The 27,205-nt window shown below is 43.2% G+C and overlaps 1 protein-coding gene across 4 annotated transcripts in view; it reads right to left on the bottom strand.

Moving 5' to 3' along the window:
• Positions 1-24,743, bottom strand: part of MUL1 (mitochondrial E3 ubiquitin protein ligase 1) — a 934,495-nt gene extending 909,752 nt beyond the window's left edge. Inside the window, exon 1 of one of the 4 annotated variants that reach the window (XM_078643000.1) lies at positions 24,639-24,743. The gene's annotated coding sequence lies outside the window, so the exon portion shown is untranslated. Of the gene's footprint in view, positions 1-18,680; positions 18,725-24,571 lie in introns of those variants that run through there. The other 3 variants (XM_078643002.1, XM_078643001.1, XM_078643003.1) reach the window with 3 other exon arrangements.
• Positions 24,744-27,205: the final 2,462 nt, after the last annotated feature.

Genomic DNA, 27,205 nt, shown 5'->3' with positions numbered 1-27,205 from the left:
GGTGGGATCCTGCCCCTCAAAGGCTGGGCATTTGCCACCAAGAGAAACTAAAGCAGTTTGTTGGCCTTCATAGTAGGGAGAAAAGAGTTGGAGGACTGGTGCCCCTACTGACCTGCACGCTGTGTGCAGTTTGCACGTAAACAGTCCAGAAAGGACTAGGCTGTCTGCACCATCACTGGCTGGGAAGGTTGTCTCTTCCTATGTCTGCCCCTGGATTAGCCCCTGAATTATCTCAACCAGTAAGAAAACTGCTTTGCCCCCAACCCCAAGGAACACGCTGTAGCGCTGCTATCTTTGAAGCATTTCAAAGCAGTCTGCCTTCTCTCCTAAGAAGCAAGAACATCAAAGAGAATAGCCCTCAGTGGTTTCTGAACATGACCAGAAAATCAAACAGATCTCATCCAGACATGTCTGCAAAGGACAACATTGATACTGGCTGCCCTGCCAATGAAGTTGGTGGTACACAAGCCTGTACTGATGAGGATCTTGGCCACGTCCTGCCCATAATGGATCGTCTGGGCAAAGGTCCCCTGAGACAGCAGGCAAGATCTCGCTCCCCATGTCCCAAAGAGAAAGTGCATAGCAGACAAAGCACTTACTTATAGGTCTCTCCTTTGATATTAGTAACAGATGTTTGTAAGGGGTTTGGGTTCCTCAGGTTTTTCCTTGTCCAGTAGAGGCTAGTGTAGAGGAATCTGTTTGTAGGAAGTGTATGTCTGTAGAAAGTGAGGCCAGGATTTGTGTTGTCTTTATGTTCGAGAACATACAGATTCTTTGATTTATCACATTGGGACTCACCAACTCTTAATCATTCTTCTGAACTCCAAGTGATTTTCAATGGCTCTAAGCTTTGAGGTGGGGAATTCTATACTTTGGCAGCTTGAATGGAGAAAGTAATGCTCCCAATGGTTTTCTTCCTATAAACTTTCAATATAAGTTGCGGTATGAATCTGGTACTTAAGTTGTGACCCGTACAAATCAGCACTTATCAATCTAATAAATGTACGTCCTAAGCAGTTTACCGCTCTGTGAATGATGCATAACAGCTTGAGAGAACATTACCTTGCTATATAGACCCTAGGGTAAGCCTTCAGGACATGAGATATGTACATTTGTATATTAACATTTAGAAGTAGTCTTGTTTCTGAATTGTCTGAAGGCTTCTCAAGGTTTAGAGTAGGATGCTGTGGAGCCCTTTCGAATAATCCACTACAGAGCGGATAAGGGATGTTGCTGCTTGTACCTATTGAGGAAATCCAACATGTGGAAAAAAGGACCACTGTGTTTCCATTGTGCAGAAAGATGATTAAAGACCTCTTTGTCCGCTCGTGCAATCGTGGAAAGTGGAGAGTTGAAGATAATTCCAAGGTTTTGTACTCCTTTTGCTATTTTCAGGGGTGGCCACAGTTTATCCAGCCTGAAAGACAGAGGGTCATAAATTTCCGGTTCACAGCAGGTCAGTATTTTGGTTTTCAAAGTATTTAACCTGAGGCAATTCTACATAATCCATTGGTCTACTGCTATGAGGGAACTGTTCACTGAGGGTTTTTTGTAATATGAGAATGTATTGCATGTGGTCTGTGCAGTTGTAGCAGACGAGTTCAAAACCCTTGATAATAAAAAGAAGAAAACCTACAACTGCGCCTTCACTGGCTCCAAGAATATGGAATGATCTACCTCCCGAAATCAGAATGAACCCCTCGACAGCCGCATTAAAAAAAGAAGTCAAGATTACTCTTGACTAGCCAAATAGGACAATAGACTCCCAAAGTAACTCTTATTCCTTGTGTACAACTCTGGCCTACTGCACTACTAAGCACTTGTTGCATGCGTAACTTATTATTTTATTATTTGGTGTATCATTTTCTTTTGTACTGTCTTAATGTCTATGATTCAATGTACAGTGCTCCTATATCCTTGCGGGTCTTGTTCGAGCTATATAAAACTCTTGAAATAAAAATGAAAAAATAAATGTCTGCTACTGGTTTTATGTACAAATGAAGTGAGATGATCGATCCTTGTGGAACTCCTGTATTAATACTGCAAGGATTTGATAAAAAAAAAGATGTGCATGAAGCCGGAAGGCCGTACTGTGTTGGTAAGACGCAATCCAAATGAGAATAAGGTCATCAATAACAACTTCAATGAGTCAAAGAATTATGTCCTTGTGCTGTAGTGTGTCAGATGCTCCAGAAAGTTTCAGGAGTATTAATCCAGCAACACAATTTTTGTCAACCTTATTTTGAGGTCATCCCAAATTTAGATTCGGGCTGACCTGGTTCCTCTTCCTGGGAGGAATACTGTTTGCCAGTCAGTGTGAGTAGGTGTTTTCTTCTATGAAGTCCGAGATCAGGAGAAATGCTGACATTTCAACAAGTTTACCAAGGAAAGAACCATTAGACATTGTGGGTCCAAGCCGTTCTTCTTAAGTAATGGGTACATGTACTTTTTCTTCCATTTGAAAAAGTCTGATGATTAAGGAGTTATTCAAAATAGTTCGGACTTAGATAGATGGAGATGTTGACAGAAGAATATTTTTGACAATTAGTGGCCAGCCAGGGCCCGATGGTCATGAGCCCATTTCTCTCCACAGCAAGCAACACAGCTTCCTCTTCTTTCCTGGTCACAGCAGCAAATTTATTTCAGAAGGCTATGGCTGGTCAGGCCTTGGGGAGAACAGAGACACACAGAGATCTGTTCCGGAGAAAAACGCTATAGACTAGTGTAAGGAGTTTCTTCTAGAAGGCCAGATAAATTATAACTACTGTGTGGAGGGAGCCTATCTGTATCCTGCTTCAAGATCACTGACATTAAGCCAGGGCAATCTGAAGCACGAATCCTTTCAAAATTAAACTTATGCCAATCCAAACAGAGAACATCTACGTAGATTTTCCTCGGGCTTCTGGGTAGCATTGGAAAGGGCAATCACCAAATGGTTTGTAGTTTTAAGGAGAGGCCAGCCCGACCTGTCATAGCAAGGTTCACCCTTTCTAGGTAAAGTGAAGAAAAACAAGAGATGATGTAAGTTGTTCGGGCACTGCAGTTGGATATGTTTTCTGTCCTGACAAGTTTGGGATCTAGATTTCACTTACAATCTGATATTCATGAGTTCTCCAAGTTGATGCCCAAGGGATGGCAACTTGCAGATCAATACTCTCACAAGAACGGCAACAAGAAGTACTATTTTCTGCAGTATTTCCACTGTCCATCATAGGATGCAATTCTACCTGCAGACTACACACACCTATCAGTGGTATTGGTAGAAAAGTATGGGCCCTCATGAAATTGAATCAGCTGCCACCTACTGATAATCTAGCACGAAGGGTCAAAGCCAACCATGCACTGTTGGTCGAGGTACACTCTGGGTGGACTCCCAATGCAATAGAGGATTGTTCTCGACCAGTGGTACATCACTAAAAATATGGCCCCCTCCAGTGGACTTAAATATTGTTGAGTTCCCTGCAGGTAAGACAGCGTGCTGCCTCTGCTTCTTTTTCTTAAACAAACTGTGTTTTTTTCTTTTCTCTTTGTTTCTGTTATCACAATGTCTCGCACTTAATACAATCATTGGTATACCTTCTTATGAGGGCTCTTGCTTCAACAATTCGACATAGTTGCTTATAAGGCGCTGTGGAGACCTTGGTGTCCCCTTTGTCAGCCACAAAGGATCGTGCAACATGAAGCAGTGATAATAACGGGAGAGAAACGTTATACATGGTATCTTTTCCACATAACAGGTGGTTAACTATTCTCCAATGGCAGAATTAAACTAACACCCATTTCGCTACACCCCCCTCCTCTATGGATCCCACCCCTCTCCCGGGCTCCAACTATAATATACAGAGTCTTATTGTTGTTTGTCCCGCATCACTTAGGTTTCTATGTTTATCAGCAATGAGTATGCCGCTACGTTCCCAAGAATAGGAGCATTGATCTGCACATATCACTCCCTTGTTGTTGCCCCCCCCCCCGTTGCCTATTGAGTATTCGGAGCATCAGAGGGATTAGCCGGTACGTTGTTCTTACAGGTTTTAACCATCGTATCCCAGTCTAGAGATATCATGGTTTTCCAGAGGCCTCTCGCCTCCTCCCTACGCAGCGCAGAGCTTTCTGCCCATCTGATCAATTCACTTTGCCACACTTGTAATGTAGGAGCTCTGGCTGACTTCCAACGCATGGTGATGGCTCTTTTTGCTACAATAAGCACCAGGTCCAGAAATCGTAACTGAAACTTTATGGACTTCTTACGTCTCCGGACACCAAGTAAGCATTCCATATCCGCCCCCTCTATTGATAGATGAGTGATGTCTGTAATCGATTTCTGGACCCCGTACCAGAACTCCCAGAGGTGCGGGCATTCCCATAACATATGAAGGAGACCTGCCTCAGGCTTTTACATCTGGGCCAGATACATTTTCTGGAGCGTGCGCTGTGTCAGGTAAGCTCGATGGACAATCATACATTGTATAAACTTACATTTAGCGTTACGCGGTATCTTACGTGGGTATTCCAATATGCCTAACCACTTCCTATCTGTCAAGCACTTCAAAGCAGGGATCCTATGCTCTTTATGAAGTAGTACCTGCAGCTATTTCAATATAATTTCATCAGGACATTAACTGCAGTTTCTACCACAGCTCACCAACTAGTTGCAGTTTTGTCCTTAACAAACAAAAAAAACATTCACAAATGGCTGGATTTAGCAAAAGGAGAGTAACAAGATGTAAGAATTACAAACAACAGGTGACAGAAATCTAGTTTGAAAACATTACTTAAGTTATGTTGTAGTGAAATGAACTTAAAAACTTGAATAATATATAGACAATGGTTGCTAGGCTGTTGTTACGCAGAATTCGAGCCTGTCATGCTGGTTTACAAAATGCTAAATATACTAGCACTTCTTCAGCTCACTAATGACGTGTTTTACATTTTACAAGTAAATAAGACTTTTCTAATTAACTGAAAGCACTGAACACGAGATCACCAGCCAGCTAGTCAACTGTAACTCTTGCCAGGCCCCCCTACCCCCATTCTCCTTCATGTCTCTCTTGGTCTACTATTCTTCGTCATAATCTGTCCAGGAATAATCTCTACATCTCCCATTCCTCTTCCTTTAATCACAGCAGTCCACACGTCCTCAATGTGGTACCTTATTGTCTCTGGGCACCATATCTTCCCCCTTATATTCAGGGCTCAATCTAGACACACCTACAGTTTTCAATTCCAAGCTGCATTCCCTCTATTTTGATATCTTCCATCACTCTGCCTTACTCACACCAAGGTATGTTGCATGAACAGTGCTTTCTCTCATCTTCTCTACACCACGATGTCTAGCCCTTTCTTACACTGGTCTTCATCTTTTCTCTCATTACGACGCCTCTTCAGATCTACTTCTGTCCCACCTCTCTTTACATACCTCTACTCTCTCACAGACCGCACTCCAATATCTATGTTCTCCAGTAGCGACCCCTTATCTGTGACTCTGTACATGGAGATGAGAGACCCAACAAATTAGCATCGAAAAGCAAGCCACAGGTCTGGCTCGGCTCCAAGAGCTGGTCCATGAGCCAAGCCTTGAAAATACTTGGTATATAACAAATACAACATCATCAAGTAAAAATATTCAACAAAGTGTATTTCTGTAACAAACATTTTGCCATAGTACATCAGATATTACTGGACTGAGAGACATTTATTAAAAGTGATTTTTAAACACGAATTTAGAAAGGTTCCTCTCCACCTGCCGACAGTGCCATTAGTGACTAAGAGACAAGTGAGTTTTTATGAGTACACATTATGTGGCCTATATTTTTATTAAAAATTGAGCAAACGTATAATCTAGTAAATCAAACACGAGGTTTTTGTACATCACACATCTGAAACTGTACTTGAAAGTTCTGTCACATGTGATATTAAAGAAAAAGGAGGTTTGGAGAAATCAAATATTTGCCCATGATCATACACTTTGATCAAGAAGGGAATTCAGGATTTAGCATAGGTTTTCTGGTTTCACATTGTGGAATTCACCCACTACATGTGTATATTTTTCTCTCTCGTTTAATAAAGGTTAATGCTCTGTCTTTAATGTTTGGTGCCTGAGAGTACAGCATGGGAGGCACACAGAAACTCCATGAAAGCTTGGCTAATTTTGGGCTTGAGGTTCCCAAAGGACCTCGAGCTCAGCCAGAAACTGGACTCTGCCTCAAGATTTCATTGGTTACCCCACCTCTACCTGCATATCTGCTTCTCTCCTATCTCCTATCATCTTCAGTCTTATAACTGCCCGATCCATGAATTCCCACCCGTCACATAAATCCATTCTGAGGTGACAACTGCGGGGCTCATTACGATGTCGGGCGGAAAGCCTTCGCCTGACACCGACTCAGAATCGGGACCGTCCGACTTGTGGTTCCAACTGCCGGATCACGATGCGACCGGACACTGTTCGTCAGAGTACCATTGTTCCCTATGGGAACTTGTATTCCGCCCAACAACCTGCTGTCACACAGGCTCCTATGGGGAAATGGGGTGTTTGCGGAAAACCCTGCACCCTTTCGCAGGCACCCTATGGTGCCTGCCACACAGTGCAGGGTTTCACAGGGGGGTCCTTTAAGTACCCCCTCGGCCATCAACCATAGGGCTAGGGGGCACTGCCAGGGGCTCCAAAAGTCACTTTCTGACAGCCTTTCGGTGTTAGACAGGTGGACACAGAAAGGCTGTTGGAAAGCGACTTCGTAATTCTGAGGGCAGAAATGCTGTCCAGAGGGGTGTACAATGCGGTTCCGACCGACAAAAATACTCTGCGATCGCTTGGAACCGATTCAGAATGACCGTGCAGCTTATGTTCCGAACGCGAACATGATGATCAGAATGGAAGATGACCAAGTCGGTCGGAAGGGCTCTGACACAGTCGCGGAGAATCCGACTGTCGGAAGGAGGCTTCCCCCCCCCCCCCCCCCCCCGACATCATAAATTGTCCCCTAAGTCGGTCTAGCCAGGCCTGCATAATTTTAAGTCAAAACGGAAGCACATGCATGTGCCCTTGAAGCACTGAAGTCCACAGTTAAACTAATCCGTTCTGCATTCCTCAAAAACCACAAGCAGAGGAGATGAAATGTAATAAGCGTATTTGTAAAGCAAACATTATGCACAATGAGGTCTTTTGGCGCTACTAACAGCTACTTAGTGCAATCCATCTCAATGGTACTGAAGTGATCAAACACAGATCCCTAGAGCGGATGTATTCGTTTATGAAGCCATCTAACCAGAAGAGCATCATAAATGAGCATTGAGGCCTGAAGGCTCTGTAACTGCCCATTGCCGCACCTATAACTTTTAAACCTAGAGCTACTGTTCTGAGAATAATGGTATTCATTTTTTTAATTTTATTTACTGGGCACTCGGAGATCAAAAATAAACAGGACATCAGTATTTGATGCCTCTCCTTGTATGTTTTAATTAGTTGGAGGATATAAGGACACATGCTTAGAACTGGACATATATTATTTTATACTTCCCAGCACACCTTCTTAAGCTAATGGCCCTAATTTTCAGATGTACATGTGGGCGATATGTGCATATCTTAAGTCTATTTTTCTAAAAAAAATCCATTCTATTGAATGCTGGAAGGTATCTTTTTCCATTAGTGTCAATAGGAGCAGTGGAAATAGTTCAGGGCTAGAAACAAAAATAAAAGCCTCAGTAAGAATGTCTAAACCAGCCGCATACTGTGGATGGCCAAAAATGGCAAGGCGCAAGAGAGCGTGGTTAAGTCATAGCAGCTCCCTAGCCAGAAACACTATGAGAAAATGCCAGAGTGGCTGAATGGCCAGTCTGCCCTGACTGAAACATCAAAATGCAAATTATAGACTGTGCCTGTGTCATACCTCCCACAAATTCGAGAAAGACTTTTTATCACTACCATGCAGAAATGTGCTAATTTTTATCTCACAACTTGTTATGATGGGATTTCAAACAAGTATGATAGTACACGATTTACTGTAACGATTTACTGTAACTTAAATTATAAAAATATCTATATAAAAATAGGTGTCATTATAAAACAGAAAAAAAAAATCAACATGTGGGTTCTATTCCCCACTAAATCACTGTGTTCAGTTTTTTTTGTAACATGGTATCTGTGAGAAGTTGGCCTGATGTGCAGTGCTCACTATTCTAGTGATCACTATATATCAGTCCAAACAACCCTTATTGATGATTGGTTGTAAGTCAACCTTATAGACCAGCTATCCTAGTAGCATGGATACGAGCAGTCTAAGGCTAAGACTCTAGAGGGCGTGTTAAGCCAGCTGTTTTACCATCACATTACCCCTTGAACACCCAGTGAAAGGACACCACACAAGTGTTATGAAAATAAACAGTGTATTTATTAGAATCACAACAACCCTGTACTCTTTATGAGGACAGGGTGCTAGGCACACAACAAAACTCTTACGAAAATACTTAAGTTAGCACAGTATATACAAATGCCCGAGGGGCACGAAAAACCATATACTCTAAAAGTGGAATGCGAAATTACTAGCAGGTAAGTACAGTACTAATAGGCTTTGGAATCGCTAGGACTTGACTATAGAATCGTTAGATTACTTCTAGGAGACCCAGGGGACTCGGGTGCAGAGTGTGCACTCTCACGCGGGATGCGGGACAAAGTCTATGATAGCTAGTAAAGTTAAAGTTAGTGTTCACGGGCGAACCCGACCTGGTAGGGAGAAAACGACAGTGGATCCTGACCCTTGGATAGTGAGGCTATGCTGGGGCACCGAAATGCCGAAGTTACCTAGCCCAGGGGCTGCAGCTGCATAGGTCTCAAAAGACGTCGGGAATCCTCGTAGACAAACCAGGAGCCTGGAAGAAAGATGCTGGCAGGCGACCAGTGAAGAGAGTTCGAGTTGATCCAAGCCTGGATCTTGAAGATGGATGACACCTGAAAGCAGAGGGGACCAAGTTCGTGACTACTAGCCAGTAGTCAGTGTGCACCAGGAGGGCACCGGATGGTAGTCACCTCGACTAGGTGAGTGGGCGACGCTGGGCTCTGCAGATCTCACGGACCAGGAGGCGTTGTCGGCGACCAGGATGGAGAGGCGAGCTGTCCCACGATGGATGAAGCTGTCGGCGTCGAAGAACCCAGGATTGGGCAACAAAGCCTTGGCTAATTCAAGCCCACGCGGTGGACTCAAAATGGCGTCTTGAGTGGACCAGGAGGGTCCGGGGTGCTCCTCTTCTGGAAGGGAGCAAGAGCCAGTCTGGAGCAACCAGACTAGCAGCAGTGATGTCGTCGGGCGTCGTTCAGAAGGCCACAAGCCAGCGGGCTAGTAGCCAACCAACGCGGTGAGCAGCAAAAAGCAGAAGGGCCCCACGCCGATCGTGGAGATGCTGGGGGGCTGCTCTTCGGTGCTGGAGCTGCTCAGGGTCGGGGCTTCTCGGACCCCAAAGCACTCGCCAGGAGATTACTCGGCGGGCTTGCTGTGAAGAAGTCGTGCAGTCTTGGCAATAGTCGGTCCCTTGAGGTCTCGTCGCACTCACGGTTCTCAGCTTGGCTGTAGAGGTGAGTAGAGGTCGGAGGTGCCAGGGAAGCCGGGTCTTGTCGAGCTGGGCAGTCGGATTCCGGAGGAAGGACTTACAGCAGACCGCAGTGTTCTTCGGATGGTGCCTGCGGATGCAGGGTTACTACTCCTTAGTCACAAGGGAGAATCTTGAAGAAGAAATCTTGATGTCCTTTCGTAGAAAGTCGTGTCTTGATTCCAAAGATGATCTAATTTGGAAGGGGGCCTGCTCCTACCTTTATCTGAGAAAAGGGGGCTGGCACGCGACTAAGTCCTGCCCTAGGGGTGGGACCAGGAGGGGGGTGGTTACACCCCTCTCCTTTGGCGGGCTTTCCCCAGCTCAGGGGCTGGTGTGCCCCTGGAACTGGTTCAAGCCGGCCTATGCACAGTGAGCACCGGGGTGCCACTTGCAGTCACCTTCCTCTGTAGCCCTGCCTACCTGGAATACACAAAACCCTGTCTGGGACGGTGCTGGCACCGCCCCTGGCAGGAAACCCTTTGTCCTTGCCTCCTGCTCTGGGAGGACTCCCAGCAGCAGGAGGGCAGACAGGTGTCTCGGTGGCAGCATCCATTTTGTGGATGCTAAGGCTCTGTCTGACTTTAACCGGGGTTACAGGTTACATACATGTTGTGTCCCTCTAGAAGGGTGGAATGCTAACCCCGTCGCCAGAATTGGCGAGGGGTTAGTATTCCAATTCGTATGACACCTTACTCGACATGTTTTGATAAAGCGATACCAGAGTTGGCATATAACCGCGAGGATTATAATGCACTTAAGAGTATATGGTATGCGATATCAGGGAAACGGCTAAGGGATGGATCCCGAAAGCCGCAGACAGGCTCAGCTCATGCCAGAGCACTATCTCACACGATTCCAAGCACTCTGCCTTCAGGATTGTCAAGGCCTGCCATAGGAGTGACTGATAGGAGATCTGTGTGCCCATTTTAGGGTTAGATATAGGAATACTATATCTAAAGCAAGGGGGGATTACACCACCTTGCCCCAGCTGTCGTGCAGCCAGTTGTGTCAGATTTGGATGGCCAGCCAGGGGTGGCATAATACATGCTGCAGCCCCTGGTAGGCCCTGGGTACACCTATGCCCTGGGTACCTAAGGTACACCGTACAGGGACTGATAAGGTGACTCAGTATCCAATTAGATATGTACTTAGGGTACATGGAATCCATTTTACAGAGAGAGCAGTAGGCCTGGGGTCCTGAATAGCAGGGCCCCAGGTCAACTAAGTCAGAAAACCAGCAAAACACCAGGCAAAAAGTTGGGGGCAACCATAGTCAGGGATCTACCTTCCTACAGTATCAACAAGACCCAAAGTTGTTATATGTACAGAAATTAAATATTGAGGGAGAACATGGCGGCTAGCAGGCGTGGCTAGTCGGGAGACTCCGGAGACTCGGGTGGCCGCATTTCGCGGGATGTGAGTGAAGTAGCATAAAACAACCTTTTGACTCTTTCCAAATTCTGGACAGGAGAATTGTACGAAGTTTCGTTTGTCTCTACGCGGTTCCTTTCAGCGTACAGCAAACGATGCACCCGCCGCAGCAAAACTAATTTGAGGAGGTGAAGGGAAGGCGGGGCTGTAAGCCCGAAGTACAAGCCGACTACAGCGGCAACGGCAGCGGGCTGTGCAACAGGGTTTCTTGCGGCATGAGGACGGAGATCGGCCTTAGCTGTTTTCTGTCCGATACTCTTTCTCCTCATTGGAATTTTCTAGTCAAGGCAGTCTGGAGAGGAATATCTACATCGATACGGCAAAGGCCATAACTCCCCTTTCGCCACGGACTTCTCCCTGCATTTCAAAGGTAGGATCACATAATGTTTTAGGACAGGGTTTAATACGATGGACAAAAGCAGCATATGAGCTCAGTAAGGGGAGAAGAGCTGGGCACAGGTTTTTCTGTTTCGGGGGAGACACAGAAATCGCGAAATCAAAACTACTCAGACCACAATGCAATGGGCTAAGTAAGACTTTTGCCGAAACAGTTCCCTCAGTCCCTAATTTGTATATGTCAGAAAGAGAGAGTCAAGGGTCCCAGACTTCCGGGTATACTCTCAGAAGCAAGGGAGGAGGAAAACAACCTATACTAAATGCCTCCATAGATACCCCCTCCTCGGCCAAATCCAAGGCAAAATCTTTGAAGAAAATTGGCAAAAAAACCACTAAAGCACAGAAGCCGGTTGAAAAGGCTAAACCACCTCCGTCTTGGAAGGCATATTTTAAAACTGTGCCTTCAGTTCTGGAACTTAAATTGTCGGAGGGGACCTCAGCCGGGGTGTCTTTAAGGGGGGTACAAACTGCTAATAAATATCAACCTCTGGAGGGTTTAGAGGCGGACTTGGAGGTGGAGCAAGGTTCTGAGTTGGAAGAAACTTCAAAACATAATACCATGCAAAGTTCTGAGGTTAAGCAATCTGAGTTAGAAGGGGAAGTATTGACGCCAATAATGAATACTAATAGTGAGGATGATGTAATAGTGAGGATGATGTATCTGTAATTCCCCCGAATATACTAGCCACAGATCAGTCCGTCATAGTAATGCTACAAGCCCTGAGTCATGAGGTAAAAAGCGGCTTTGAAGCAACACTATTTAACCAGCAGGAGATAAAGGAAAATTTTGATGCATTAGCTGCCAGAACTACCGAATTGGAGTCTTCAGTAACAGATTTAAAAAAGGTGGCTACTCAGCACAGTAAGAAGCTTGAGGATCTCAGACTAAGGGAGCAAGGACTCCAAGAAAAAATGGAGTCCTTAGAAAACGCACAAAGGCGAAATAATTTGCGCCTCCTGAAAGTTCCGGAAGGGGCCGAGGGGGGAAACATTAAAGGGTTTGTGGCCAGACTAATTAAACAAACTATCGAGCTTGATGTGTCAGAGGAAGAAATAATAAAAGATATCCAACGAGTTCACAGAGACCCATTCAGGCTGAATCCAAATAAAAGCAGACCCAGAAAGATCTTAGTGCATTTTCTGACCTATACCCTAAAAGAAGAGATACTTAACAGAGCTTTAAGAAACAGCGAGTTGTCGCTAGACGGATTTTCTTATCAGATTAGATCTGATGTGTCCTCTATTACAGCGTCTAGGCAGTGGGAGCTTGGTAAGATGCTAGAGCCTTTCAAACAACTAGGTGCTACTGCCCAGCTTAAGTTTCCGGCATCACTAAAAGTGATGTATAAAAATAAAATGAAAGTCTTAAAAAGGTTGGATGATGCGGAAGAATGTCTTCAATTACTCACTGATGAGAACCAAAGAGAGCAAGCCAACAAACACTAAGGTTATTGAAGATTATAGCTTATGTATTAATCATTATTAACATGTTCAGCTATATATTCTTAGCACTCTCAATAGACACTGATTAGACACCCGGGGGGAGGAGTCTCAATGGCCCAAGTTAGGCCAAGAAAAAGGAGGGGGGTTCTCCGGGGGAGCTCGGGAGGGTTAGGACAGGGGCGGGGGAGGTGAGGGCACTGGGTGGGGAGCATTGGGGAAAAAAAAATGTCCAAATCGCCATATTTAAATTCTAATTGAACATATTCTTGGAAGGAGAAATTGCGCAAGGTAAGATAGCTCCTTCATCCTGTATTAAGATTTTGTCGTGGAATGTGAACGGGTTACGGGTTAAGCATAGAAGAGAGAGAATTTTTCAGTATTTAAAGGACGCACCTCCTGAAAAAAAATTTATTTTACAAGAGACACACTCCACCGAACAAGAGTTAAGGGATATTTGTACGAAGAAAAAATGGATCCAGCAGGTGATAACTACGTCTCAACAAACCTCCACTAAGGGGGTGGCTATATTGATTAAATCTAATTCTGAGATTACTCTGTTACAGGCAAAGTCTGATAAAAAGGGGAGATGGGTTATAGCAAAAATAAAGCACTATTCGTATAAATTCACGATCGTAGGATACTACGGTCCAAATCTGGATGATATTCTTCCTCTTAAAGATCTTTTTGTTTAACTTTTGGATTTTAAGGACCCGGTGATTCTGGCAGGGGATTTTAATTTAGTACTTGACCCACAGTTGGATAAGTCACCCACTGTAAGGTTCTCCCATAACCCTAAAACTAGGGCTGTATTATTTAACGCGATCACTCAGTTCGGTTGGAAAGATATTTGGCGACAAAAACAACGTCACAAAAAGAGAATTCACATTCCACAACAAGAAATTACGACATAAATCTAGATTTTTTTTTAATTGCAGAACACCTAGGTCAGCAAGTGGAGGAGATAAAACATCTTGGTACCCACATTTCTGATCACTCAGCGGTTACTCTAACCTTACAATTGTCAGGTCCACAGCTGGTCAAGAGATGGACTATAGACAGAAGTATTCTGTTGGAGGAAGAAGTAATAGATAAATTGCTTGAGGAATCAAACGAGTTCTTTACTCTTAATTTAGGTACAGCTACACTCCCGGTTGTCTGGGATACATATAATGCCTTTTTGAGAGGGCGGCTATTAGCATTTCAAGTTGCAAAACACACTGCATATAAGGCGCAAATTTCACAGATTGAAGCAAAAATTAAGGTCCTCGAACAACTTGTATCAGATCCCAGTCTTGTAGATGGTGATAACAGCAAAAAAGACTTGTTAATTTGTAAATCACAGTTGGAGCAGGTATTAGATGAAAGGCTGAGGAAACGATGGCAGGCTAGCTCATTAGCCCACTTTGAATATGGAGAGGCCAGTGGAAAGCTTTTAGCTTGGAAAACAAAAAAGGAAATCAAGAAGAGTGATATTAAGAAAGTACAGATCACAAATACGGATGTGACCTCAGACAATAGAGCAGATATTGAACAGGCTTTTTACCATCACTTTGATGACGTCTATAAAGAAGGTTTACTTCCACAACAACAATTAATTGAGTCATGGCTTAATCAATACCAGGTTCAAGCTTTGGATGACCAGGCTTCGAATAATCTTAATAGAGAGATTAGTTCCACTGAAATAGCCTGGGCGATAGATTCTGCTAAAAGAAGTAAGGCTCCGGGTCCGGACGGTCTACCTTCTGAGATTTATAAAGTTTTTGCACCGGTAGTTATACCAGTTTTGAATTTGCTATTTACCTTTATATACGAGGAAGGAGGCAAAATTCCCGTTTCTTGGAACGATGCCATAGTGGTCCTTATTTTAAAACCAATGAAGAGAGCATCCCAGTGTGATTCATACAGGCCAATCTCTCTTCTTAATTCAGATTACAAGCTTAAGGCAAAAATACTAGCGGAGAGATTAAACGGGGCAGCAGGTCACCTATTACATTTAGATCAAAAGGGTTTTGTCAGAGGTCGCTCTATACAAGATCTTACACAAGCTTTGGTGGGTGCAATTGATGTTGCCTCAATATAAAGTTCCACTAGCGGTTATCACATTAGATGCCGCAAAGGCTTTTGACCGCGTTAATTGGGAATTCCTGGCCAAAGTATTAGAAAAGGACAATTTGGGCCGAAACTTTTGTAGGGTAATAGCAGCGTTTTTACCAGGCTCCAATAGCTAGACTATTAATAAACGGAAGTCTATCTTCTTCTATAAAAATCCAAAGAGGGACAAGACAAGGGTGTCCGTTATCACCCTTGCTTTTTGATTTGTACATGGAATCATTTGCAGAAAAGATCAGACAAGACCAAAGCATTCTACTCTTCAAATACAACAACTGGGTAAAAAAAGTCGCTCTATATGCGGATGATTTGATGTTGTATACCTCAGACCCTATCAAATCAATTCCCCTTATATATAAAGCAGCAGAGCAGTTTGGCCAAGTTTCTGGATATCTGATTAATCAATCTAAATCAGAATGCATGTGTTGGAATATATCTCAGGTAAACCCTATTCCAATTTTGAAACACCAAATCAGATATCTGGGAATTCAAATTACGCAGGATATAAATCAACTTGCTGAAAAAAATCTTGTAAAGATTGAGAAGGAAATGGCGGAATCTGTAAAAAGCTGGTCATTTCTTCCCTTGACCTTAATTGGAAGAATCAATATAATAAAAATGATGTGGTTACCTAAAATAATATATATATTCCAGAATATTCCACTTGCTTTTAAAGAAGCCAGACTAACCAAGATCCAAGCTAAATGGAATTCTTTCATTTGGGCCTCAAAAGGCATAAGAATCTCATGGAAAAAGCTCCGCAGAAAGAAAGGCAAGGGTGGTCTGTGTGCACAGATTTGAGAGTATATGCCTGGACCCTATTATTGAAGGCAGGAATAAGGTTATTTGATACCCTAGGGGGGGACAGAAACAGACTTTATGTTTCAAACTATGCTATCTAAGATTCAGGGAGGGTCTCATGCATTTATGTTTAAGTTTGGCGACATGCGTTTTTTTTAAAAAGTGCGATTAAAGGTCCTTAGAGACATGGCATACGTGTGGGCCAGAGTCAGGAAAGCGCTGAACATTGCATATTATTCTGCTATGGCTCCAATCTGGGACTCGCCAGGTTCTCCAGAATGGACTAAAGACTTATTATCTATAGCTCTGCAGAGCGCAAACATCAGACTATGGGGCCAGCTATTGCCGGAAGGGAACATTTTGAGTTGGGAGGACATTTCTGTTCTCACAGATAAAAATGTATCTAAATTTAAGTATCTACAAATTAAAAGCTGGGCCCAGGCTGTGACAGAGGATAAAGGCGTCAAGACTGTTTTGGATGAACTCTTATTGAAGAAAACAAGAATCCTCAAAACATCAGTGCTTTATTGGACAATTCTGGAGGGAGAAGACGGAGAGTTTGGTCTTCCGGAACAACTTTGGAGGGACCAAGTCTTGGATGTCGACTTGCAGAATTTATGGCAAGTATCTTTTGACTTACTACACCTTACGGTTTCACCTGCCAATTTAAAGCGGAATCACTTGTTTTCTCTCCATAGAGTATACTGGTCTCCGGCTAGGTTGGCCAAATTTTCGAAGGTGCCTACACCTTGTTGCCCAAAGTGCAATCTGGAAAAAGCGGATGACCTCCATATGTTTATGCCTTGTCCCGCACTTAGAGAATTTTGGTTTGAAGTACAAGAAGGTATGAAAGCCCTTTTCGGGTATGAAATACAGGTTAGTACGCAACAAGTTTTTTTTGGAATCCCTTCTAATTATGAGGAAGTACCTCAAGACAGTAATAAGTTATTTCTTTATTTAATTATCCTAGCGCGTAGGGAAATATGTAAATTGTGGGCGAGCACTACTGCACCGTCATATGTAGATTGGATTAGGGCAATTAGACATACTCTTAGTTTGGATAAAGTGGTCTGGAAGAGAAGGAAGCATTTTTGGACTCCTTGTATTAATTGGCTGGATGGACTATGAACAACTTTGTCCAATGATTATGCCTTTTTGCAGAATGAACCACCCTAAGATCATTTTAAGGGTCTGGAAAATTGGGAGACTGAGCTGACTGTTAACATGGCGGTACCGTGAGATACATTCTGGGTGTCTGCAAAAAGAGCATCCATAAAGATTCTCGGTATAATCAATACTGAAAATATCTTTTTTTGGCGTACGAGGACAAAAAAAAAATAATGAAATATTGAGATTCTTATGCTCACAAAAAATATCCTCACCTTTAAATTAGGTCCACGCTAACTCAAATAGGTAACATGGTATAACCATTAGGTTATACACGCACATGTAGACAGACAAACACACATTTGTACAGCATGTGCATTAGCAAAACAAACTACCTTATCACTGGAACCTTGTGACCTGCATGTTATATCCGGAAGAAAGCGCTCCCTGACATATCTTATACAGATTTGGCAAGTCATTGAGGACTACTGTGACCATATAGAGGAATGAAGCTGAAGCCAGATTTACTTTATAAGGTCATGGAACTCTGACGTGATTTACAATATACTCCTTATGTAAGGCAGGGGTACTTTATTCCTTATAACTAAGGGTCACACCACAACCCTTCCCAGAAACCATGTAAATTCTTGATGTGGTGCTCCTCGATGAGAAAGAAATAAGAAGTTAGTAAACATTAAATTTGTTGCAAAAAGTTATTAGAACCAATTTTCAAGTCAGATTTTGAAAAAAGGCACACCTCAGATTGTGTAGAGAGATGCTATAAATTCAATGATTAACTAAAGGATGAAAAAAATTAACATGTTGCCATAAAGATCACCTTTCGCTCTTCACTGTTCATCTAGAAAAACAATGCAGAAGGACAAGCTGTGTTTCATTTAATTTAAAGTGGAGATTTAACCTGCCTTTTCCCTCGGCTGAAGGTTTTGCCAGCAGGCATTGTGACGTCAGATCTCAACTGTCATAAATGATTACAGTTGAGTAGCTACGTCATTTTTTTTAATACAGGCGACTAAGGATATCACGAGTTGCCTTTAAGAAGGAAATTGGAGTTAGGCTTTTATATAGGGATTTATGCTCATATGTGATAAAGCACTCCAGCTTTATACTAAGAATATTGCAATTCACTAAGGAGTTCTGTGACCATTTAGAGGACTGAATCCAAAGGCTGAATTTCCTTTAAAATGCCATGAAACTCTGTGGTGACTTGCAATATCCCTATAATGAATGGCACAAGGTACTTTATTCCTTGTAATACATGGCCGCACCATCACCCTTTCCACTTAAATCTTTCATGCTTTGCTTCTTCATGTGAAAGAGATCAGATGTTTGTAAACGTTAAAAATAAAATTTTAAGCTAAAATTGGTAGATATCTGTTGCAAAAAGATATTTGATTCAGTTTAATATAAGCAATTTAAAAAAAAAAACAGTCAACCAGAATGTGTTGAATCATTTAAAAAGATTAAGATTTCTTATAATTAGCTAAGCTGTGGAAAAAATAAACATAAGCATCTTCTCTCTGCTTACCACTTTTCATCTTCAAAAAGAGAGAAGAAGGAAAAGCCAGGTTTTGTATTTTTAAACTGTATCATTAATCATGCTCTGTGCCCTGCCCTTTTCGTTGGCGGCAGGAATTACGTCGGAACCCAACTGCAATAAGTATTATAGTTTAGTGGCTACGTCATTTCATTATTTTGGGAGACCAGGTGCGTCACAGATCGCCTGTAATAAGCAAATTAGAGACAGACTTCATATACAGGGATTTGTGGCCTCCCATGAATTATATACATACCACTCCAGAAGATTATCAACCTCCTGAGCCAGAAAAAAAGCGCCTTGGCGAAACTTAGAAATAGAAGACATAAAACAAAAAATTAGAAAGCTGCAACGTACCTGGCTCAAAACAAACGCCAAACAAGACAAACTTCACTTAAAGAAAATTAACAGATTATACAAGTCTGCTATCAAAAAAGCTAAGAAAAGGTACTATTCAGACAGAATTCAAAACACTAAATGTGCAAATCAAGAATTATATAAAATACTCAATGAATTTCGCAAACCAAATTGCCTAGTAGGAACTCAACCTGTTACTCAAGATTTCACAGACAAACTGGCAAACCATTACACGGACAAAGCAGACACATTGGAATGGTACTTAAAACATAAACAAAGCACCAGCACTAACCCTTGTACAAAACAACAATCCAAGAATGCTCTAATCAAGCCTCTCTGTTCCTTCCAACACATCTCACACAATGAATTTATGGACCTGGTCAAAGCAAGCAGGCCTGCCGGCAGGCCTTCTGACTCCTGCCCGCCACAAACTTTCAAGACAATTCTTTTAACAACCTCTGCTGCCAATCCAGTAAGAAGAATCATCAACGATTCCTTAACTACTGGAATATTTCCAGAAGAACTCAAAAAGTCATACATACGCCCTGTACTGAAGAAAACAAACTTGGACCCGCTGAACCATGACAACTACAGAACCATTACAAAGGGACCGTTCCTGGGCAAACTGATAGAAAGAGCAGTATTCGCCCAGATGTCACAATTCATTTAAGAGAATGACATACTTTCAGACTTCCGAACAGGATTCCGTCCGGGAAGAGGCACTGAATCTGCCCTCCTTGCGATCTGGGATGACCTAAAGAATACAGTTGACTGCAACGGGGTTGCTGCGCTACTCCTCTTGGACCTCTCAGCAGCCTTTGACACGGTTGACCATGACACTCTGAAACAAAGACTCTATGAAGCCGGCGTAGAGGGAACTGCTTTAGACTGGATAGCGTCCTACCTTCGAAACAGAACTATTGTCATCCATACCCCACCTTTCTCGTCCAAACCATACTCCACAAAAGCAGGGGTCCCTCAAGGTTCTATCATCTCGCCCATGCTTTTTAACATCTACATGAAGTCATTACCAGTAATGATCAACAAATTTCACCTCACGTGCTATAACTATGCAGATGACACGCAAGTACTCCTTCAACTGGAATGCCCCAAAGACATTGGAAAATCACCAATTTTCAGCTGTATCAGAGTCGTGGATGACCTGGATCCATCTCAAATTGAATGCTTCAAAAACGGAAATACTAACGTGTGGCGATTGGAAACATTACAACCCGCTTGCAAGGCCTGATGAACTGGGATCACAGCCTAAAGTATCGAAGGAAGTAAGAAACCTCGGAATGACCATGGACTCCAAGCTGTCGATGAATGCCCAAGTGGATAAACTAGCAAGATCAAGCTTTGCTACTATAAAAACGCTGTGGCAAATTTTCCCTCATTTGGGATTTCCACACAAGATCCAAGCTACCAACTCCCTTGTTCTGTCCAAACTCGATTTCGCCAATAGCCTCTACCACGGATCACCTTTAACGACCATGAAAAGACCACAACGGATTCAGAACTCAGCTGCCAGACTACTCTTGCATTTCAAACCGCGAGACCACATCTCCCCTGCCTTGAAAGCCCTGCATTGGTTCCCGGTTGCCAGAAGATCCACGTTCAAGCTGCTTTGTATCATCCACAAAGCAATACATGGAATGGGATCGCTCTTCATCAGGAATAAAATCACCAAACACATTCAACAAAGGAACCTCCGCTGTAAAGGAGCATCTTGCCTCAAAATCCCACCATACAAGAAAAAAAAACATGGGTGGCACATCCTTCTCTGTTCAAGCAGCCAAACTATGGAACTCTTTACCCCCCAACATAAGGTCCACCGACAACCACCTTATCTTCAGAAAACTACTCAAGATTTAGCTCTTCCCCACATAAGCACCATACGCAAACAGAAATTTACAGCACATCCCTCTGTATACAAGCATTTTTTTTTCCACTATAGATATGTACCTATCTTTGTGTATTACTTTGTATAAACATGTAAAATAATTATGTTGTTGAGAGAAAAAATAATAATAAATAAAAATCATCTTTGGTCTACATGTACATACTTCCATTGCGCATCTAGGTACCTTCCATGTACTTGGATCCGTGTGTCTGTCACTTTTCTCCTGAAAAAGCATATCCAATGCACTACCCTATTTCTCATCCTGTGTCTCTATCAATATCTTTAATCTACTAATACTTACATCCTTTATGTATCTATATACTTTCAATGTAATTATGGATCTATATATTTATCACGTTCTTCTAATTTAGCATTTCCAATGCACTACCCTATTTCTCAGCCTATACTTTGCTCTATATATCTTCTAGCCCAACCTTCTGACTCATCTCAAACTTCTTCTACTACTCCTTCCGATGACTACACTATCTCTCATCCTATACCTCTATCAATATATCCTCTACATCCACTCTCTCATTTATCCCATACCCCATACCACTAGTACGATTGCCAAAATAACCCTTTCTAGACTCCCTCCTACTCTACCTTTCCTTGCATCATCTGACACCTCTTTTACTATACAGATCCCCTAAAACAAACCTTTCTAAACTCTTTCCTCAGAGTCCTCCACTCCAAAACTCCTTTTTACTCATCAACAAGCCTCCTACTATTGCTAAGACCTAAAAATAAATAAAATAAAAAATAAAAAAAAATCATTCACTCTTTTATCCCTCCACTATCCTTTTCAATCGAAATTAACAGACTGACATGTTAACTTCTCAAATTCCATATGAAACTATACTAATATACTAACGTACTCCTGGAGAGGGTCGCTTCTGCACCGAATACATAAGAAAGGGCCTAAATCAGACCCGTCCAACTATCGCCTGATTGCTCTCCTGGACATCGAGGGCAAGGCCTACGCGAGCACCATCTTGGCGGACTTAGCAAATTGGGCATGTACAGGACGACTCCTGCCCCGCTCCCAAACAGGATTCAGATCCGGGGCCTCCACCGTGGACAATATAATTGCACTCTCCTATCTAGCCCACCGAGCACGGCTGCGCAAAAGCATCCCCCTCTTTGCTTGCTTTATCGATTACTCAGCAGCGTTTGATGGGGTTGACCGCGCAATTCTTTGGAAGAAACTGAAACTCTGGAACATCAATCCAGCTCTGCTGAAAGCAATTCAGTCGCTGTACCAAAGAACGTGGGTCAGAATCAAGCTCTCAAGCGACTCCGCATCAGAGAAGATTGAAACGGACCGTGGCTTAAAACAAGGGTGCGTTTTAGCACCTCTGCTGTTTAATTTATACACAGCAGACATGGATCAAGCCTTGACTGGAGCAGCCTTAGCCACACCAAGAATCGGGGGCATAAAAATCCAGTTCATGCAATACGCCGACGACCTGGTACTCCTGGACCATACAAAAATAGGTCTACAAAAGGCGCTATCGGCCCTGGCAATTTACAACGACAAGAACAGGCTGGTGGCCAATGCAGCCAAATCTAAAATCGTCATCTTTGGGCACAACCCGAAAAAAAAATTTGCTAAATGGAGGCTCGGCCACTTGACACTGGGTTGCACGCAGCAATACAATTACCTGGGCGTTTGGTACCACGAATCGGGGCTACCCGGTGTTCACCTAAGGAAAATCCAACTTAAAGGGAAAGCAATCACCTACGCCATTTGCAAACTACAAGCTTCCCTACACAGCCCCTCTACAACGGCTAATCAAAGAGTATTAAAGTCAAAACTAATGCCAGCCCTTAATTATGCTCAACAAGCGTTCCCTGGAAAACTAAATGAAGACCTTGAAAAAATAAACTGCAGTGCATACAAGAAATTGTTCCATCTACCCGCGTGTACCAGAAACACCCTTGTACGTCTCGAATTCTCTCTGAACCAACAAAAGCTGGAAGAGATGGCTGCTTTGAGCAAATACTACTATCTCACAACAGCGGCACACGACAAAACACTGAAGGCAGTCTTAAAAAACATCTTTCAGGAACCCGGGAACCCTTGGTCAGCGACCCTTACTGCGGCAAAGGACTCCCTTAGCTTAGCCACGGAGAATTGGGGCCCTGAGCTAGCCAACTATTCTGTTATTAAAAACGCAATTAAAAAACAAGTCCGCCTCCGCTCTCGTGCATTGGACTTGGAGTCCCTGGTAATAAGGGGATTCCATGAGACCCAAAGCCTGCCGCACACGGCGAATAACGCTAAACAACACCTTACGCAGGCAGTGGGCCGCCCAGCTTTATATAAAATTCTAGCCTACAGACTACACCCCCTGCCCCTTAAAAAATTATATCCCACTGAACGAACAGGCTCAGTGAATAAAGAATGCAGGCTCTGTAACTACAAACGGGAGTCCCTGGCCCACCTCCTATTTTGCTGCCCGGCCCTGCGCACAGCCCGTCGCCTCTACCTCAGGCCCATCATCTTACAATTGGGGACACGAACTACGAAGGAGGCGGACTACCAACTGTACACACTGAACTCAGTTGAACAGATGGCCTCTTTTGGCAAATTTATTCAACAGACTTGTTCCAAGTTGATGGCCATCACGAGCTAAAGTGCCCAGAGCCTTACCCAACACATGTTGCTCAGCAAGAAAATAGACTCTAACCCTCTCTGCTCACAAGCACCCAGATTTCGAGCACACAGACTTGTTTTGAAGAAGATGATTTCTCTGATCTTTTTTTAACTTTTGTAGTTTTGTATTTCGGTTTTAATGTAATGGTTTTGAGTAACCACACAATAAGTTTATTCATTCATTATACTAATATACTACCCAAATAACTGGATAACATATCCACTACTCAAATTACTTCATAGTTTTTTTTACTATACTAATTTTCAACAGTAATCCTTTATGGGTTCCGGAGTGGCGTGCTACTCGCCAGAAAAGCGATTCAACACCCATCAGGGGGAACAAATGCTATATGAATGCAAATCTTTCTTCCCTTTTTATCCCTCCGCTATCCTTCTCACTCCAAGTAACTGACTAATATCCACCACTGAAATTACTCCATATTTCACCATATTAATTCACCACTGATCCTTTGTAGGCTTCCTGAATAGAGTCAGTCAACAAGTGCTATATAAATACAAACCTTTGTCCTCCTCTATCCTTCTGCTATCATTCCAAATCCAAATAACCGACTAACCTATCCACCACTTAAAATGTACTTGCATGTTTCACTATACTAATTCAACACTGATCCTCTAGGGGGCCCGGAGTAGCGTGCTACTCGCCGAAAAAGCGCTTTGACGCCTCGTCAGGGGTAGTAAGTGCCATATACATGCAATTACAATACAATACCTCCTTTCCACTAGGCCTGTAAACTGACAACGTTTTTATCATGTGCTCAACTCAATGATCTATTAACACAATGTTCAGATAATGGGCAATAAGAATGTTAAAATAACTTTCCCGCCTACTGACAATACATAACAATTCCCATCCTCCGTATGTCTTTCACCACAACCACATGCATGTCAATAAACCCGATTCAGGTGAGAAGCTAGAAACTGCTTTATTTTGGGTGTCTCCCTCTTTCCTGAAAGTGCCTCTGCTGCTATAGAAGTCAATGGGGAATACCTTCTCCCGGTTATGTTTCTGAAATTCCCCACTTTCCTCTTCAAAAATGTTGGTGTGATTGCAACCACTCCATGCTCGCATATCGCTAACCAGAGTTTTCCAATTGTTCTGGACAATGAGTGAGTAGATCATCCCGTTCAAGAACTTTCTATGCATTGTAGGACGTCCAGTTAATTTTCTTCACTGCGCTGCATAATAAAGGGCACAAAACATTTACTACTGTTCTAGGCCCGCACCTATCTATACATTTCTACGTTCCCCCTTCCATTTCTGTTCCCCGGTTTCTCACCAAGCAGCTCTTCTTCCGGTATTTTGCATGCATTGGAATCGGTATATCCTGTGAGCTCAGGGTGTCTCCGAACTCCGCCCTCCCTCCAGCACGATTGGTGGGTTCTAGCTGCTCTACGTTAGCCCGCCCCCTCCAGTTATACTCTCAGCCGTGCGCCTGCGTGACAGGAAGAAGCAGCTGGCTGCACAGTGGGGCTCAGATGTAAACAACGACATGCAGAGGGTCTTATTTTAATGTTAGGGTGTGGCTGATAGTGTTAAAGAAAACTCACACGTTTCTCGTGACTTCGCGAATACCAAAAAACGGTGCTTTAAATGAAAAGCAGTGGTGTAATGCAAAATGATGGACCCCCCCCCCCCTTTGCAGATTGTGATGAGAGTCCCCGGAGTCACCAATATATAGCAGACATTCACTGAATGATTGGGGGGCTCTTAGAGTGCTGCCCTCACCCCCCGCCGAAGGGGCAGGGGTCTCAGTTTGGGGTTGCCACCTTCCCCAGAGGAAAATACAGGCCATTTAGCCTACACAGTATTTTATATGGCATAGCAATAGTAGAAAGACATAACATAACACATCGCCCTCCCTTTTTTTAACAAAAGGAAAAAAACAATAATAAAAACATATATATTTATATTTATATATACCAATATATATATATATCAGCACAGCAATCCTCATGACCTCCTCGAGGGCGAAATGAAGAAGCGGACCCAATAGCTTCAGGCAAGTCAATGTTTTTATTTAATCCAACCTTTCACGTTGACGCGTTTCGAGCATCAAGTGCTCTTGTTCATATATATATATATATGAGGTTTAAATTACAAAGGAAAATTCTCAGAAATATAATTTTTTAACCATACAGGAGTTTTTTTCTCTCGCTTGAATAGCTTGGAATCAGAAACAATTTTCTCTTGACCAGAATCAGGAGAACTCTCAACTTCGCAGTCAGAATTGTGTGACCTCAGCTCATGTGAATCGTTTGAAATATTATCATTTACTATTGCTGGTGAACTTACACCATTGCTGATGTCAGAATTCCCATCAAACAACACATTATCAAAATCATACATATTAGGGGGTCTATTAGGATGTAGGGAAGATCGCCACCGCTCGCATGGTGATGGTGATCCGCCCTACATCATACCCCGCCCGCCACCCATTTCCCCCTGCCATATTAGTATGGCGGCGGGGACCCCGGCGGACGGAAAGACTGTCCGCCGGTTTACCGCCTGTCGGTCAGTCGACCGGGCGGAGAAGGGGCTAAATATGGTGGCGGTGTCTGTTAGACACCGCCATCCATATTAGCATGGGCACCGGTGCATGGCTTTCCATGGTAGTGACCCCGCCATTTAAAGCCATGCGGAGTCTGCTTTTGGAGGTCCGTTGCGGGCCCCCAGAGTATTGGGGGGGGTTGCACATGGAGGGTACCTATGGTACCCCCCTACATTGTCATGGACAGGTGGCAGGCACCGCGCGGTGCCTGTCACCTTGTGCATGACAATGCACACAGTACATTCCCAGCATTGTGGCGGGCGGTGCTGTGAGCACAGCTCACCACAATTCTGGGAATAGAGGATGCCACGGTGGCGGTGGCATCCTAATCGCCGGTGCAGGAATGCCGCACCACTGGCGGCCAGTCCCAGCCCCGCTAGGGTGGGGGCGGGCGCCGCCATCCTAATAGGCCCCTTTGTATCAAATTAATTCACGAAGAAGGTGCAGAGCATTTAGCTATCCTCTTAAGGTTCCTAATTTTACCGTGAGACGTACAGCATTTTTCAAAACTTCAGCAACCTGCAAAGGTTAAAAAAACGACTTTCCTCTTTAGAAACCTTCAAAGGCTTTTTGACCCGAACCCATTGTCCAATAGTTATATCAGACTCCTTCACACCATGTTTAGAATCATACCATTCTTTGCTCTTTGCTTGAAGTGAATCTGCTCATTCCCTTACTGAGTCTTCTGACCAGTGCACAATACTAGACTTGAATATTCAACCAGGAATAAACTTTATTCTAGGATTCCTACCACGCATGAAAATAAAAGGTGGATAACCTGTTGCTTCACAGATTGATACCCTGTAGTCCCAAACCATTTTTAACACTTGAGTTACCCAATCACCCTGCTTAGCAGTCATCTGAATAGTGTTCTTATGTCTCTATTAAAGCACTCCACCATGTCATTGCTGTTCGGGTTGTGCAGTGAAGTTGTTCTATGTTTGATTCCTAGTTTACGGAAATATTCTCTAGCTCTATTCGATGTAAACTGTACACTATTATCGCTTAACAGAGTGATGGGAAAGCCTTCCATTTGAAACGCTTGGTCTAAAAATTAAAGAACAGTATCAGTGTCTGCCCTATCTTCCACTTTCACAAAAGGCCATCTAGAAAACAAATCCATAAGTACCAAAATGTATTTCTGCTCCTTCCCAATGGGGCCCATGATATCAATGGCAATACATTCCCAAGGTGACATGGGTTTGGTCATTTCACCTAAAGGTGGGTTGAGTGTGACCAAAGATTTATCAGCCATTTTACACAACTCACAATTTCGTACAAATGCCTCTATGTCA

This window comes from Lissotriton helveticus, chromosome 5_1 (genome assembly GCF_964261635.1).
Source record: "Lissotriton helveticus chromosome 5_1, aLisHel1.1, whole genome shotgun sequence".
Classification (NCBI taxonomy): Eukaryota; Metazoa; Chordata; class Amphibia; order Caudata; family Salamandridae; genus Lissotriton; species Lissotriton helveticus.
This window is presented reverse-complemented; position numbering and strand designations above follow the sequence as displayed.